Source organism: Fundulus heteroclitus, chromosome 8, assembly GCF_011125445.2.
Source record: "Fundulus heteroclitus isolate FHET01 chromosome 8, MU-UCD_Fhet_4.1, whole genome shotgun sequence".
In the NCBI taxonomy this organism is placed as follows: Eukaryota; Metazoa; Chordata; class Actinopteri; order Cyprinodontiformes; family Fundulidae; genus Fundulus; species Fundulus heteroclitus.
Window position 1 is genome coordinate 30,567,120 of NC_046368.1, and position 16,362 is coordinate 30,583,481.

The following is a 16,362-nucleotide window of genomic DNA, read 5'->3' on the forward strand; positions in this document are numbered from 1 at the left end:
CCCCGGTCCTAAGTTTTGAATTTAGGACCATTTTGTTGGTTTTTGGTGTTTAATGTACTTTTCTCTACTTCCATCCCTGCTACCCATTAGCACATATTGTGTTTATGCCGGAAAAACTGTAACTGTAAAGCATGAGGATTATCTATCATAAAATCTTCCTTATGGAAGGTAATTCCCCAGGATCTAGTTCCTTTTATTTGCACACCCATAAGCAGAGTAAAAGTCGGGCTTCCTGGGACGGAGCTCTGTAAGTTTGCTTACTTTCAATACAAAATCTAAATTATTTATTAAGTTAGACAATTTAATTAAATCAATTGGTCCCATGTAGCCCCTAAAGAGGTGACGTTTTCAGTCAGCTAATTTATCTGGAAATCGGGTGAGAATTCACCGGATTCAGAGTATCTGAAAACATAAAGTACATTTTCCTGAATTGACTTGTATTGTGTCTGACTGCAGCTTGGTCTGACCTAAGATGGCCGCTCTGTCGGCTCTCACCCGACGACGCGGCGTCTACGTATTCATGTCCCTACTGTGGGTAGTGTCGCTGGTTGATGACGCAAAGTCAGGGGTTCCCCGTGTGGCTTTACGTTTGGAGACGCATTGGATGTTTCAAAGAGCAGAGATATAGTTTTCTCCTAAACACAACAGCGAGAGCGTCATTGTCCCCTTGAGGTACGACATAAATTAATGCGTAGTTTTAGAAGGGACAAAGAGCTTCTTCTCATGCTTATGTTCTCGTGTTATCGCGAGCCCCTTTTTGTTTACAAATAGCTCGTGCATCTGGGATCTCTGACTGCTAACTCCGCGCATTTCTCCTGCTTGTTTCTATCGTACTGAATGAATATTGAGGTCATCCTTTTCAAGCTACAAGGCTTGAAAATAGTTGTTTATATTTCCGGACATTTTAACCTTAATTTAGTTTTTACCGGGACTGTCAATAACTTGACGCACGGTGTCGTACGTTAAAGACGCCGCCTTATTCGGTGGGTATGTTGACATACTTTATTATCCTTCTACTGCACATTCACAATGTACATCAGTATGGGGTTCTATTTGTGCCAAAAATATGTTCATGTGTCTTCTGATGTGTTCATGTGTCTATGTAAGGTGTGTACATGTATCGTGCTTATGAAATGGAAGCTGTATATGTAGTGGGTTAAAGTGTGTATGTCAGATGCATATGTTGTGTCCATATGCTGTGAGCACATTATGTATTGTGTCTACATGAGGTACCTGTGCTGTTATACCTGTCGTCGTTCCCCGTCGTCTTCTTCTGCTGTTACAACCTGTCGTTCTCTCCTGTTGTCACCTGACGTCATCATGCACTGCTTTTACACTGTTGGGTGGGTTCCTGCTGCCGTCTACCTGTGCTGTCACCTGGTTCCATTTGCCAGTGTCTACTTTCCCTCCTTAAAGTGGTTGGCTGTTTCACCTTTTATTTTTTAAATCTTTAATGTCACAGCAGTAATAACTCCCTTCAAATACTACTGTTCACAACAATTAGCTCTGGCAAACGCCTTTTTGTGGCAGTGGCAGCTCGTAATGGCACTTCCGGTGGCAGATCGGGCTGCCACGGCGCAGTACTGGCAGCTGCCACTGGGATGCCACTAGGGTGACAGTTTGGCTGAGCTGCCGCTAGGCTACCAGATCCACTCCCACGTTTACTGCTGTCGTTTTGGGTGCACGCCAGCTGACAGGAGGGGACAAACGGGTCAGTTGTCCCGGGGGGGGGGGGGGGTTAAAAACTGACATTAAAATGGTCAGTGTCAGTCGGCACACGCTGACTACAGCAGCTTCACCAAAGTCTCCCGTCTGTGTCACGGCACTTTGCTGCTCCCCCTCCGCTCTCGTACATGGCTCAGCAGCGCCAGCCAATCAGCACGCAGGCTCAGCCTGGCCCGCCAGTTTTAGGGACTGAAGCTCACCTCAGGCAGAATCACCTCTGTGACCATGTGTTGGTCAACAACTCCACTGACAGGGACATAGAGGATGTTTTTAAGCCGCGTGATGAAAACCTCTGTCTGTAACAATAAGGGAGGCTTGCATGCCAAAGCACAAGCTTGCATGCCGAAGCACTATTAACCACAAAAACTATAAATGCAATTATCCTATCTATAACACTAACGTTGATGTAACATAAATACATTTACATGGTAGTTTAAACGATAAGATTTAAATACAGTTTAACATGTAAAATAGCCTTTGAATGACTTTTGTACATTGCACCGTAAAACTCGTATTATAACATGACAACATAATGCAAACTGATACCAAGGTATCCGTATCGAAAGGCTAATGTTTTCGGTTTACTCGGCCAATACAAAGTAAAGAACGCTGTTACATTCCCGTCGCTTTATGCTGAGTTGCCAGATAGGGATTTGGGCAAGTTATGAAAAAACATATGACTGAAGTGTCAAAAAGTATCTTCTGTCAAATACGTGAACGAAAAACAGTTATAAGGTTTAATGTATTGGTAGAATTTTAAGTTGAGCAGTAATATCTTACTCTATCACTATTGAATAAAATCACTTGGTAAATAAACCAATTAAGCTTACTATGCTTAGTGTATTTAACTGTAACTTTAAAAATAGGGTCAGAGTTACAGCATATCTGGCAACCATTTACTGTCGATACTATGCAAGTAAAAAAAAAAAAACATTTACTGGCCAACATAATAATTTCTCCAAAAAACTGGAACACCTTTGTGTTATTTAGAAAGTGGTTAACCTTAGTTAGTAAGCAGATAAACTAATTTATTTCATCAAGTAAATGTCACTTTCTGAAGGGTTTAATACAGTTTATTAAGCAATAACAACACGTTTTCAAAACAATAATCTACTTAGAGGCAATATAACTAAGTCATTTGCCGAAAACCGGCTCTGGCAAACCCCAAAACGGCGGCAGTAAACGTGGGAGCCAATCTGGCAGCCTAGTGGCAGCTCAGCCAGACTGTCACCCTAGTGGCAGCCTAATGGCAGCTTTATTTTAAATGTCCAACTTTACAGTATAATGTAAATTCAAGAAATGTTAGTAACTGGGATAATATTCTTGCATGTATACATAATTTCACTTGCTTTTAGTACCTTTTGCCTCAGATTTAATTTTTTTTTATAAATCCCTTTTTTGCATTACAACAACATTTTTAACACATAATGAACTCTGAAGTAAACCCATCTCCCTTTGTTCACACTCCAGCCCGGGAGGTGAATTTTTAATGTCATATTTTTAATAATGCACCTGGTTAGTGTCCACATTTTGTCATTTCTTTTTTAGTAAAGTATTATTGAACTGAATAGAAATAACAGCTGTCTCTGTTTTCTACCCTGGATGTGTTTGGGTTTTCTGCCCCACAGCATGTTTGTGAAAACAAATGTCTCAACATTCAGGGAGAGGCTTTGGTCCTTAAAGTTGCCATTAACTCCTTTTACTTTATTAATTTGCAGTAATTGTTAATATGATGATACTAGTATCAATATATTGCATAACTACACAGTCATTAAAAACAGCTAAAAATTGTTTTTAATACCAGCAATCTAATATGAGATCAAATTGAAAATAATCTATTCTGAATCCTGAGAATTGGAATCAAATCAATTCTTGAAATTTTAATCAATAACCTGCCCTACTGACTTCCAAAGAGCACATAATGTTTTGGATGGATCTCAATCAGGCTTTGCACATCTTTTATAAAGTAGGCCTGCCATCATGATATCAGCACCATGCTTTAATTAAGCAGTAACCACTTTATAACTCATTCATAAGTGTTTATTATGAATTAAGAGTGTGCATGAGAAAACTATTTCTTGCCAAACAGTGAGCGTAATTTGTTCAACTATACATTTAATCCAGAATTGCTTATATTAAACATTTCAGGCTAAGATACTGTCACCTGAGTAAAGTTGCCCCCCCCACCTTCTTCATATCAGACAAAATTTGTGTCAAACGCTTGTGCTATGTTTGTGCTGGTTTGTGCAGCAAACATTTTAAAGATATAAAGAAATGTTTCTAGAGGTCATCAAAGGTCAACCAGCCCCCCCCCCACCCCCCTCCACCTTCTTCAAATCAGACGAAATGGGTGTGAATTAATTCGACTCTGTTTGTGCAGCAAAAATTGTTGTTTGTGCTGCTTTGGCTTTGAAGATATTAATGAAAGGTTAAAGGTCAAAAGGTCAACCAGCCCCCCCATCACTTTTATGAAATTTGTGTCAATCACCTCAGCTATGTTTGTGCTGGTTGGTGCAGCAACATTTTTCATTTGTGCTCCTATCATTCTAAAGTTATAAAGAAAAATGTTCTCCAGGGGTCATCAGAGGTCAACCACTCCCGTGGCCCTGCTCACATTTGCAAAAAGAAATACATTTGGTGTCAATCAACTGTGCTACGTTTGTGCAGCAAAAAATTTCGTTTGTGCCGCTTTCATTTTTTTTCAAGTTAAAAGTAAATTATTCATATTCATATTGAAATGCAAACTTACAACAAAAAATATTGAAAAAAAATTAAATCATACTGAAAAAAAAAAAAGCCAAGCAAGCTAAAAAGGAATGTGATTTTGTTTAGTTGCACATGTGGGTGCTCACCTGGTGTATTTTCATAGTTCCTGGGACTGATTTCAGGAATGGAGGAACGAGTTCCCCATATGCAGCAATATTATCCTCTGTTACTTCAAAAAGCCTTACAGATGAGTGCTTTGCCAGATTCTCTAGGAGAGCAGAAGCATTTGGGATGTCTGTGCGATAGGCCACCACACGATCTGCGAGGTTTTTAAGAGCACCTCCTACTCCATCAGGAGCTCCCTTCCCATGAGAGGCCTTAGTGAAGTTCCACATCACAGTCTTAATCCCTTTCATAAAAGGCACTGTGGACGTAAGGTAGAATGCTACCTTATTCCGATATTGAGATGTTGGTCCATTGGATAGGAAGTGGATATTTTTTGCCAGGGGGTAGTTAGATGTTATGTACTCTAAAACTGGTTGCAAATGTGCCCATGTAGCAACAGCATTATGCTGTAAACTGGCAGACACAGTAGCAAAGGACTCAGCTTGACCACAGGTGTAGTATAACACCCCTGTATGGAGTGTGACTTGCTGGTGGGATCCACCAAAGTGAGTGTCTTTTCTTTCCTTGCTCCATTTGCAGGTGTAGTTTTCACTGTAATCAATGTGGACTACAACATCATGCTGGGTCAAATTTTCTTTCAGTTGCTTAAGACAAGTGAACAGGTGCCAAATGTACAAATGAGTAGAGATCCGGGGCAGTTTCGACTTTGTTAGCGCTTAGTTAGTTTTTCAATACTAGCTACTTTCTTCGCTAGGGTTGTGGTTTTGATGTCAGTCTCAGTGGTAGTGCCATCCTGCAGTTTCTTTGCTACTGGTCTTGACCTTGTTGTCCACTCTGTCCAAGATATGTTGTTTTTTGTTATTGGATCCACATTGACAGGGAAAGTAAGATCTTTGCAGGCTTCACATCTACCATACATGCAATCAATGTTTTCTGAATCACAGACGGATGAAGCCACTACATCAGTAACAGATAATGTATGTATCATTCCAAGATGGTGCATTTTTTTTACTTTAATTCTCATGAATTTTGCAGGCACATGTTTCTCTGTCTGTGATCTTTGATCTCACTATCCAGAAGGGCTACAGCTTAAAAAACTGGGAGCGGGACACATTGAAGCCTGGGTTCTCTTTAAGAAATCTTTTGTGGAGATTTCCCATGGTGTCTGAGAGGAACCTCTTCCTGTAAATTTGTCCACCCTTCCTGACTTCCCCAGCTTTACCATTTATTAATGTAGACACATCATCTCTGTTTAGGAACAGTCTGACATTGTCACTAGGGATGTGCCGATACCAGATTTCTTCAAACCAAGTACAATTACAAGTAATTCAACTTCAGTACTTGCCGATACCGAGTACCGATACGAGTACTATTAAGTGCCATTAACTCCTCCGAATTAATTTGACATTTTTTATTTTCATTTGGCTCAAACAGAAATACACTTGGTGTATTTCAATTGTATAGATCTGTCCTCTTATTATATTTTAAGACATAGAACACCACTTTTAGTCTAACCAACACTGTTAGTTTAACATAGATTTTAACATTTACTGAATAGTTTTAACAGCCATGTCACAGTTTTTACCTATATGAAAATTGAAAATATAGGGGAACTTTGCATGCTGACGTCACTTCCTGTTTGCGGTAAGGCGTATTGTATCACTTCCTGTTTTCACTGCGTGAGCAACGGTTTGTTGCTCCAGATTCTCTCGCTTTTATCTTTAATCTCTTTGCTGTAACATCTGTTTCTAACACATAAGCACTTTTAAAACATTTTCTGTTGCTGCACATCACGCTTGGGAACTCCTCGTGTTTCACGGTTTGCTCTCTTGGCGTGGTAGAAGGGCGCTAGCCTAGCTTTAGCCTAGCCTAGCTTTAGCTCCACAATGGCTTCCTCTCCTACTATTACTTCAGCTTCTCCGTCTCTGACTAAGTCTCCCCTTATCTCCTGCTCTCTGTGTCAGATGTTTAGCTATTCCTCTGCCTCCTTTAGTGATAATGGTACTTGTAATAAATGTAGTGTTTTTGTAGCTTTGGAGGCGAGGGTGTCAGAATTAGAGTCCCGGCTCCGTGCTATGGAAAGACCAGCTGATAGCCGCCCCTCTGCTAGCGCGGAGCCACATAGACATAGCGTTAGTTCACTTAGTGGTCCTCCAGAAGCACCCGAGCAGCCGGGTAAGCAGGCCGGCTGGGTGACAGTTCGTAGGAAGCATAGCTCTAGATTTCAGCCCCCAGTTCACCACCGACCCGTCTGCGTTTCAAACAAATTTTCCCCACTCAGCGACACACCCGCTGAGAAGCCGATCCTGGTTATTGGGAGCTCAATAGTCAGAAACGTGGCACTAGAGACACCAGGGACCATAGTTAAATGCCTGCCAGGGGCCAGAACGGGCGACATAGAATCTTATCTAAAACTGCTGGCTAAGGATAAGCGTAAATACAGTAAGATTGTTATTCACGCTGGCGGTAATGACACCCGATCACGCCGATCGGAGGTCACTAAAGTTGGTGTTGCTTCGGTGTGTGAGTTTGCTAAAGCAATGTCGGACTCCGTAATTTTCTCTGGTCCCCTGCCTGATTTGACCAGTGATGACATGTTTAGCCGCATGTCATCATTCAACCGCTGGTTGTCTAGGTGGTGTCCTGAAAACGACGTGGGCTACATTGATAACTGGAGAACTTTCTGGGGAAAACCTGGTCTGATCCGGAGAGACGGCATCCATCCTACTTTGGATGGTGCAGCTCTTCTTTCTAGAAATCTGGCCGGATTTATTAGTCCTCCTAAATGCTGACAATCCAGGGTCCAGACCAGGAAGCAGAGCCGTAGTTTAACACACCTCTCTGCAGCTTCTGTACTGTTACCCATCCATTATCCTATTGAGACGGTGTCTTTCCCACGGCCAAAACTTAACAGATCAAAAACTTATCTAAAAGGAACAAATCATAAAAACCTAATAAAAATCAATACGGTTCACCTTGAACCTAAAAATAAAACAATTAAATGTGGTCTATTAAATATAAGGTCTCTCCCTCCAAAGACTTTGTTAGTTAACGAATTGATTTCTGATAAACAGATTGATTTGTTTTGTCTCACAGAAACCTGGCTACAAGAGGACTACGTTAGTATAAATGAGTCAACTCCCTCCAATTATTCAAATTTCCACATTCCCAGATCTGTGGGAAGAGGAGGAGGAGTGGCAACCATCTTTCAGTCTGATTTATTAATTAGTCCCAGGCCAATTAATAACTACAGTTCTTTTGAACATTTAACACTCAGTTTCCCTCATCCAAACTGCAAAGCAATAAAACCTCTTCTGTTTGTTGTTTTGTATCGTCCACCAGGCCCTTACACTCAGTTTTTGGATGAGTTGTCAGATTTCTTATCTGATTTGGCGTTAAATACTGATAAGGCTATTATAGTGGGTGATTTTAACATCCATGTTGACACAGAATGTGATAACCTTAGTGTAGCCTTTAAAACTATCCTAGATTCAATTGGTTTTGCTCAAAATGTGCATAAACCGACGCACTCTTGGCTCCATACTTTAGACCTTGTGCTGACATATGGCATTGATTGTGAAGAATTAACAGTATTTCCTCACAACCCTGTCCTATCTGATCATTTTTTAATAACATTTGAGTTTAATCTAACTGAGTTCTCCACCCCCAAAAGAGGGTTCCATTATAGTAGATCTTTATCGGATAATGCTGTATCAAAACTTAAAGAGTCTGTCCCCTTTTTAATATCCTCCGTATTGCAGAAATGCCCTGTAGATGGCAGCAATGTTGTTTCTTCCAATTCACAAATAGATGTCTTTGTAAACGGTATGACTTCGTCATTGCGTTCTGCATTAGACAATGTAGCTCCCTTGAAAAAGAAGGTGATTATTCACAGGAAGCTGGCTCCTTGGTTTAATTCAGAGCTGCGTTCCTTGAAGCACAATGTTAGGAAATTGGAGAGAAAATGGCGCTCTACACACCAAGAGGAATCCTACTTAATCTGGAAGAACAGTCTATTGTTGTATAACAAGACCCTTCGCAGAGTTAGAGCAGCATATTTTTCATCATTAATTGAGGAGAATAAGAATAATCCTAGATTTCTCTTCAGTACAGTTGCCAAACTTACCCAGAGCCACAGCTCTGTTGATCCATCCATTCCCTTAGCTCTTAGCAGTAATGATTTTATGGGATTCTTCATAAATAAAATTGATTCCATTAAAAATAAAATAATTGGCATCCTCCCAAACATGATTACCTCATCCTCAGTAAGTGAGGCAGCATTGGAGGAATCCTTAGAACCTGCGCAGTGTCTGAACTGTTTAAAAGCAGTAGAGCTTTCTGAGCTATCTAAAATTTTAGCTTCATCTAAACCTTCTACCTGTATGTTAGACCCAATCCCAACCAAGTTGTTTAAGGAGGTATTCCCTCTGATCAGTGGTCCTATTTTAGACATGATTAATCTATCCTTGGTAAATGGATATGTACCACAGGCTTTTAAAGTAGCTGTTATTAAACCTTTACTTAAGAAACCATCTCTTGATCAAGATGAGTTAGTAAATTACAGACCTATATCTAATCTTCTTTTCTTATCTAAAATTCTTGAGAAAGTAGTTGCTAATCAACTATGTGAACATTTACAAAGTAATGACCTACTTGAGGAGTTTCAGTCAGGCTTCAGAGCTCATCATAGCACTGAAACAGCTCTGGTGAAGGTCACCAATGATATTCTCATGGCCTCAGATAATGGACTTGTGTCTATACTTGTCCTGTTAGATCTCAGTGCTGCATTTGATACAGTTGATCACAATATTCTCCTACAAAGACTTGAGCATACTGTAGGGATTAAGGGAAAAGCATTAGGCTGGTTTAAATCTTATCTGTTGGACAGATTCCAGTTTGTTCATGTAAATAATAAATCTTCCTCAAACTCTAGGGTCACTTGTGGAGTACCACAGGGTTCAGTCCTTGGACCAATTCTATTTACTATATATATGCTTCCGATTGGCAAAATTATCAGACAGCATGGGATTAATTTCCACTGTTATGCTGATGACACTCAGCTATATTTATCCATAAATCCTGATGAATCCAATCAGTTACTTCGACTGCAGTCATGTCTTGATGACATCAAAAGCTGGATGACTTTAAATTTCCTGCATTTAAATTCTGACAAGACAGAAGTTGTAATCTTTGGGCCAGAGTCTTCAAAAAATAAAGTTCTTAATCAATCCCTTAATCTGGATGGCATTAACTTGGCCTCTGGTAATAAAGTTAAAAATCTTGGTGTTGTTTTCGACCAAGACATGTCATTTAAATCCCATATTAAACAGGTTTCCAGAGTTTCCTTTTTTCACCTCCGGAATATCGCCAAAATTAGAAACATTCTGTCCAGGAGTGATGCTGAAAAACTAGTCCATGCATTTGTTACTTCAAGGCTGGACTATTGTAATTCTTTACTATCAGGAAGTCCACAAAATGCAGTTCGAAGTCTTCAGCTGATTCAAAATGCTGCGGCAAGAGTTCTGATGAAAATCAACAAGAGGGATCATATTTCTCCTGTTTTAGCTTCCCTTCATTGGCTTCCTGTTAAATCAAGAATAGAATTTAAAATTCTCCTTCTAACGTATAAAGCCCTTAATAATCAAGCTCCATCATATATCAGAGCTCTGATTACCCCGTATGTTCCTAACAGAGCACTTCGCTCTCAGACTGCAGGTCTGCTGGTGGTTCCTAGAGTCTCTAAAAGTAGAATGGGAGGCAGATCCTTTAGCTATCAGGCTCCTCTCCTGTGGAACCAACTACCAGTTTTGGTCCGTGAGTCAGACACCCTATCTATTTTTAAGACTAATGTTAAAACTTTCCTTTTTGACAAAGCTTATAGTTAGAGTGGCTCATACCCTGAGCTATCTCTATAGTTGTGCTGTGATAGGCCTAGGCTGCTGGAGGACATCAGGGTCTAATTTTCTCACTCTACTGATTTCTACTGTTCTTCAGTCTACTGTTCTCCAGTTTTGCATTGTATTACATTGAAATGACTGTCGTCATTTCAGCTTTTAACTTTTGCTCTCTCTCTTTTTCTTCATAGTAGGTACACCTGATCTGGCGTTCTGTTAACTGTGACATCATCCAGAGAAGACGGCTCACCCGCTACTTCCATCTAATGTAGAACAGATTACTAGATCAATGTGTGCTTCTGTGCTTTTTTGTTTCTCTTGTTGTGTCTCTGTTCTGTCTTCTGTAACCCCCAGTCGGTCGAGGCAGATGACCGTTCATACTGAGCCCGGTTCTGCCGGAGGTTTTTCCTTCCCGTTAATGGGTGGTTTTTCTTCCCACTGTCGCTTCATGCTTGCTCAGTATGAGGGATTGCAGCAAAGCCATGTACAATGCAGATGACTCTTCCCCAGGAGTGAATGCTGCTTGTCGGGACTTTGATGCAATCAACTGGTTTCCTTATATAGGACATTTTTGACCAATCTGTATAATCTGACCCAATCTGTATAATATGATTGAACTTGACTTTGTAAAGTGCCTTGAGATGACATGTTTCATGATTTGGCGCTATATAAATAAAATTGAATTGAATTGAATTAACTATAAAAACAAACTGTGAATGAGCAACTGATAAAATACATTATGCTTCTTGTAAAGCTTGTCTTTTAGGTCGGAACCTGTTTTAAGAAAGTGAGGGGCAAGTTTTTCTTGAGGAAAAGCAACATCTCTGCATTTGTTGCACTTAATCTGTTTCAGTCTTCATTTAAGATGTGTGAAACTGAGCTAAAAGGTCTCTCACTTTCCACACTGGTACATGGAGCTGAGAGTTACCTCTGGCATATATTAGCCAAAGCAGGAAACCACATTTTATTAACACCCCAGAACTGCAGTGGGTTTTCTAATCGAACAATTGTAGTCTCTCCAAGGTAGGTCTCTAACAGAATGGCAGCACCCACTGGAGTGGCATGGCTTTGTGAAGATGACCTGTTCTTCTGTTATCTCCTCAAACACTCTGTCCAGACTGCTGCTAGCTTGTGTCATACGAAGCCTTCTGGCAGGTGGCTCTTCAAGATTCTCCTTTGGTTCTCCTGTATTCACACTCTGCAACTCCACCTTCAGCATTTCTTTGGCATCCATAGCAATGTTGATGTTTAAGAAAAAAACGATCTTTGTGCCTACAACAGAAAAAAAATGCATTTGCTTTTTATGGATAGGCTAGTCTTTAAATTGTAGGTGAAAATTAGTAAATTATATCATGTAACTTAAGGTAAGCTTATCGTGTAGTATGGTAAATGCCATAAGTGTAATTGTCCGTCCGTCCGTCCGTCTTCTTCCGCTTATCCGGGGTCGGGTCGCGGGGGTAGCAGCTTCAGTAGGGAGACCCAGACGTCCCTCTCCCCAGCCACTTGGGCCAGCTCCTCCGGAGGAATCCCAAGGCGTTCCCAGGCCAGCCAGGAGACATGGTCCCTCCAGCGTGTCCTGGGTCTTCCCCTGGGCCTCCTCCCGGTGGGACGTGCCCGGAACACCTCACCAGGGAGGCGTCCAGGAGGCATCCTGACCAGATACCCGAGCCACCTCAACTGGCTCCTCTCTATGTGGAGGAGCAGCGGCTATACTCTGAGTCCTCCCCGGATGACTGAGCTCCTCACCCTATCTTTAAGGGAGGGCCCAGACCCACTACAGAGAAAACTCATTTCAGCCGCTTGTATCCGGGATCTCGTTCTTTCGGTCACGATCCAAAGCTTGTGACCATAGATGAGGGTAGGAACGTAGATCGACCGGTAAATCGAGAGCTTTGCCTTTTGGCTCAGCTCTCTCTTCACCACAACGGATCGGTACAGCGCCCGCTTCACAGCAGACGCTGCACCAATCCGCCTGTCAATCTCCCGCTCCATCTTCCCCTCATTTGTGAACAAGACCCCAAGATACTTGAACTCCTCCACTAGGGGCAGCACATCCTCCCCAACCTGGAGGAGGCACTCTACCCTTTTCCGGTTCAAGACCATGGTCTCGGATTTGGAGGCACTGATTTTCATCCCGGCCGCTTCGCACTCGGCTGCGAACCGCTCCAGCGAGAGCTGTAGATTACGCCCTGATGAAGCCAATAGGACCACGTCATCCGTGAATAGCAGAGACGCAATCCTAAGGCCACCAAAACGGATCCCCTCAACATCTTGGCTGCGCCTAGAAATTCTGTCCATAAGTTATGAACAGAATCGGTGACAAAGAGCAACCTTGGCGGAGTCCAACTCTCACTCGAAACGACTCCGACTTACTGCCGGCAATGCGGACCAGACTCTGACACCGGTCGTACAGAGACCTGACAGCCCTTACTAAAGGGTCCGGTACTCCATACTCCCGGAGTACCCCCCACAGGATCCCTCGGGGGACACGGTCGAATGCCTTCTCCAGATCCACAAAGCACATGTAGACTGGTTGGGCAAACTCCCATGCCCCCTCCAGGATCCTGCTGAGGGTGTAGAGCTGATCCAGTGTTCCACGGCCAGGACGAAAACCACACTGCTCTTCCTGAATCCGAGATTCGACTATCAGACGGACCCTCCTTTCCAGAACCTCTGAATAGACCTTACCAGGGAGGCTTAAGAGTGTGATTCCTCTGTAGTTGGAACACACCCTCCGGTCCCCCTTTTTAAATAGGGGGACCACCACCCCAGTCTGCCAATCCAGGGGAACTGCCCCCGATGTCCACGCAATGCTGCAGAGCCGCGTTAACCAACACAGCCCCACAACATCCAGAGCCTTAAGGTACTCAGTGCCAATCTCGTCCACCCCCGGGGGTGGCAAGGCCCCGGTGGCAAGCACATTCAGCTTTTCGGCTCTGCTCCTCCACCTTCCAGAACTGTCCGTTCACCGCCTTAGTGAGCGCGTCATATAAAGCCGGCAGCCTGATCAGCCAAATGGCTACCGACATCCGCTGTATTTGCTGATACACCAAAAATCCACCAAATCCAATAAGTAGAAATCCAAGTTTCCTGAATCCAAACGTTTCAAACATCCAGGAATGACAAAGTCGAAAGACACACCATTTTCCATCCAAGAATATAGGGTGTATCCCACAAAATGAGTCAAATCAGGACTGGACGGGTCCCCCTTTCGTTGCCTACCCGTCGAAAGAATTTGATCAATAGTATTGAGAGACCAGCTTACCAGGTCCATATTTTTCAGAGTTCGGTTGATATGAAGAAAGTGCTCATAAAGACAAGACGTAGCAGTAGAAGCAGGAGAGGGGGAGGGGGGTTGAAAGCTGGAGAGGAGAGAAAAAACATGACCGGCCTCAAAGAGAGACAGAACAGCCTGAATGTTACGTGCGCCGCTTTAGACAATCTAGTTCCTTGTTTTTTGTCACTGAGAATTTGTTGTGCCTTTCTTAGTTTTTCTCTTAATTTGGTTGTTTTTTTCCGCTTTGCAGACAGCTGATTAGAGTTTATTACCCCGTTTACACTACCCCTTTTTAACCGAGCCGAGACCAGTCCGAGCTCGGTAACCGAGATAACTATCGAGTGTAAATGGAACGCAAACTGAACTGAACTGAGCCAGACACAACTGGACTGCGCTAAATGCAGACCAGTTCCAGGGGTGGGTTCGGTCAGTTTTTCAGTAGCCCGGTTTTCTGATAACAAAGAGCGCATGAGCAGACCACGTCATCTCCTTACAGTCAGCTGACATTTCATCCATCCAAAAAAATATTAGCTTTCCAGTGATGATTCTGCTTAGCAGTGTGATGAACCTAAGCATCTCTAAATCTTTATTAGATGTTCGTTTGTCTTATCCACTTCCCAAAAGCCGACTCTGTCAATTAAATCCACCAAAAGTTGCCGCCTTCGCCTGACTCTCCGCAAACAACGACGTATCACCAAGCTTAACTGTCTGAATGTTACGTGCACCGCCATTTTGATTTGCTTGGTCCCTCCTTCAATCCCAGAGAGCATTAGTACCGTAGATCGTCACTAGGAGGCAAGGAAACCAAGGAACCGAGATAGCGTGGGGTGTAAACGGTCTTCAGAACCAAGCTCGGCTTGGTTAACTAATCCAAGCTCGGACCGAGCTCGGCATGGATCAGTTTAACAAGTGGTAGTGTAAACGGGGCTTATGTTGTTTGGTTGGATGATCCTTTTACAAGGTTGTGGTTGAGACTGAGGGTTGATTTCGTTCACACTGTCATCTGAGGGAGGATCTGCAGCTGCCTTTAACAACCCTTTTTCCTTGCTCTTCTGATACCTGTTAAAATAAGATATCAATAGGAACATTTGTGAGCCAGCAAAGTCTTCAGCATACTCCATACTGTATTTGTACAGTGTGAACTTTATTTGTACAGTGTGAGCGTATGCAAATGAAGGAATCAGGACAAGAGCTGGAGCTAGTGGGAACTGCAGGATTAAAAGATGTCGGACATCTATGGGTCAGTCCGCCTTCTCAGTGAAAGCATCACATCTCTGGAACTCTTTGCCTCTGGAGCTTAAGTCACAGACTGATGTTCGACTTTTCTCCACAAGATTGAAAAAATGGCTCAAAGACAATCAAAAGTGTGAGCACTAAACTGGCTTGTACTGTACAGTTTGTTTTAACTTCTCTTGTTTTTTATGCATTTGTGTGTCGTTACTAACCTCCCTCCCCCTTAATGCTTACACCTTTTAAAAGCCTAACCAGGGACGAAGGCTGCAAATTAGCCCATGGCTACAAGCCTTATGTACTTGGACATCGGCCACCTGTTTGGTTGCAATGTTTAATTGTACTGTCTCTGTCAAATAAATAAATAAATAAATAAATAAATAAAAAAATAAAAAAAGGAGAGAGACGAGACAGAGGGAAAATAAGAGGGAGAGGGGAAGAGAGGGAGAAAGAGAGACACAGAGAGAGACACTACCTTTCCCTTTCCTTGCTTCTATACTCCTCCTGAAGGTCCAGATTGTTATAAATCTTCTGCCTAGCTAGCTATTTAACTAGCTAGCTAGTTAAATAGCTAGCTCTTGATGCCGCCCACTTCTGTTCACTTCCTTTTGCCCTCCATATTAGGTGATATCAATTTGCATAAATTAGCTTAAAAAATTAGCCTAAATGTTTTTGAAAGTGTAACAATAACAAACAACATTACAGTTTAAATAACCTATACATTTATCTATTTATTATTGCGGAATGACACTGTTCATTACCGTAATCTTATTTTTCATTACCGCAACAGGCCTCAGATTAAGCGGTAATGAAAGTTACGCATTACGGTAATGAATGACATCCACATGAGCTATCTTAAAATTCTAGCATGCCATGATGACTCAATTAAACCTTTCTCACAGCGAGAACTCCCTAATTTCTTCTGTACAAGAAAGCATCTGATTAATAACTTTTTAAGAACATGAGGTATTATACATTACGGTAATGATCACCTTTAGTGTAAAAATAGGCATATGGAAGGAGAAACTTAACAGTTATCATGATCAAAAGATGTCAAACAATCTTACCTTGTAGCCATCTTTTGTCTTCTCTTCTTTGTGGTGCGTCATGGGTCAGAATAACTTTGAACACGGTGCAACGGTAATGGGAGTTGCACCTCCGGACACTCACTTTTATTAAAATATTCTCAATTACTTAACAGGAAATTGTTATATATTATCATATTTTATTAATTTATGTATATTTAAACAAATTTATGATATTTGTTATAAACCTGCTTGATTATTTATAATGATAAATTGAGACGAAAGCATTTTTTCCCCCTTAGAATGCATTACGGTAATGAATTTGTGACTCCAAAAACAGTTAAAAAACATTAGAAAACTTACAATGATCTGTGCCAAA

The 16,362-nt window shown here is 41.9% G+C and overlaps 1 protein-coding gene across 3 annotated transcripts in view; it reads left to right on the forward strand.

Annotated features, from left to right (window-relative positions):
* The first annotated feature begins 542 nt into the window (after window positions 1-542).
* Window positions 543-16,362, forward strand: part of xrcc4 (X-ray repair complementing defective repair in Chinese hamster cells 4) — a 52,289-nt gene continuing 36,469 nt past the window's right edge. For 2 of the 3 annotated variants that reach the window (XM_036140550.1, XM_036140552.1), the window contains exon 1: window positions 543-672. The gene's annotated coding sequence lies outside the window, so the exon portion shown is untranslated. Of the gene's footprint in view, window positions 673-721; window positions 984-16,362 lie in introns of those variants that run through there. The other variant, XM_036140551.1, reaches the window with a different exon arrangement.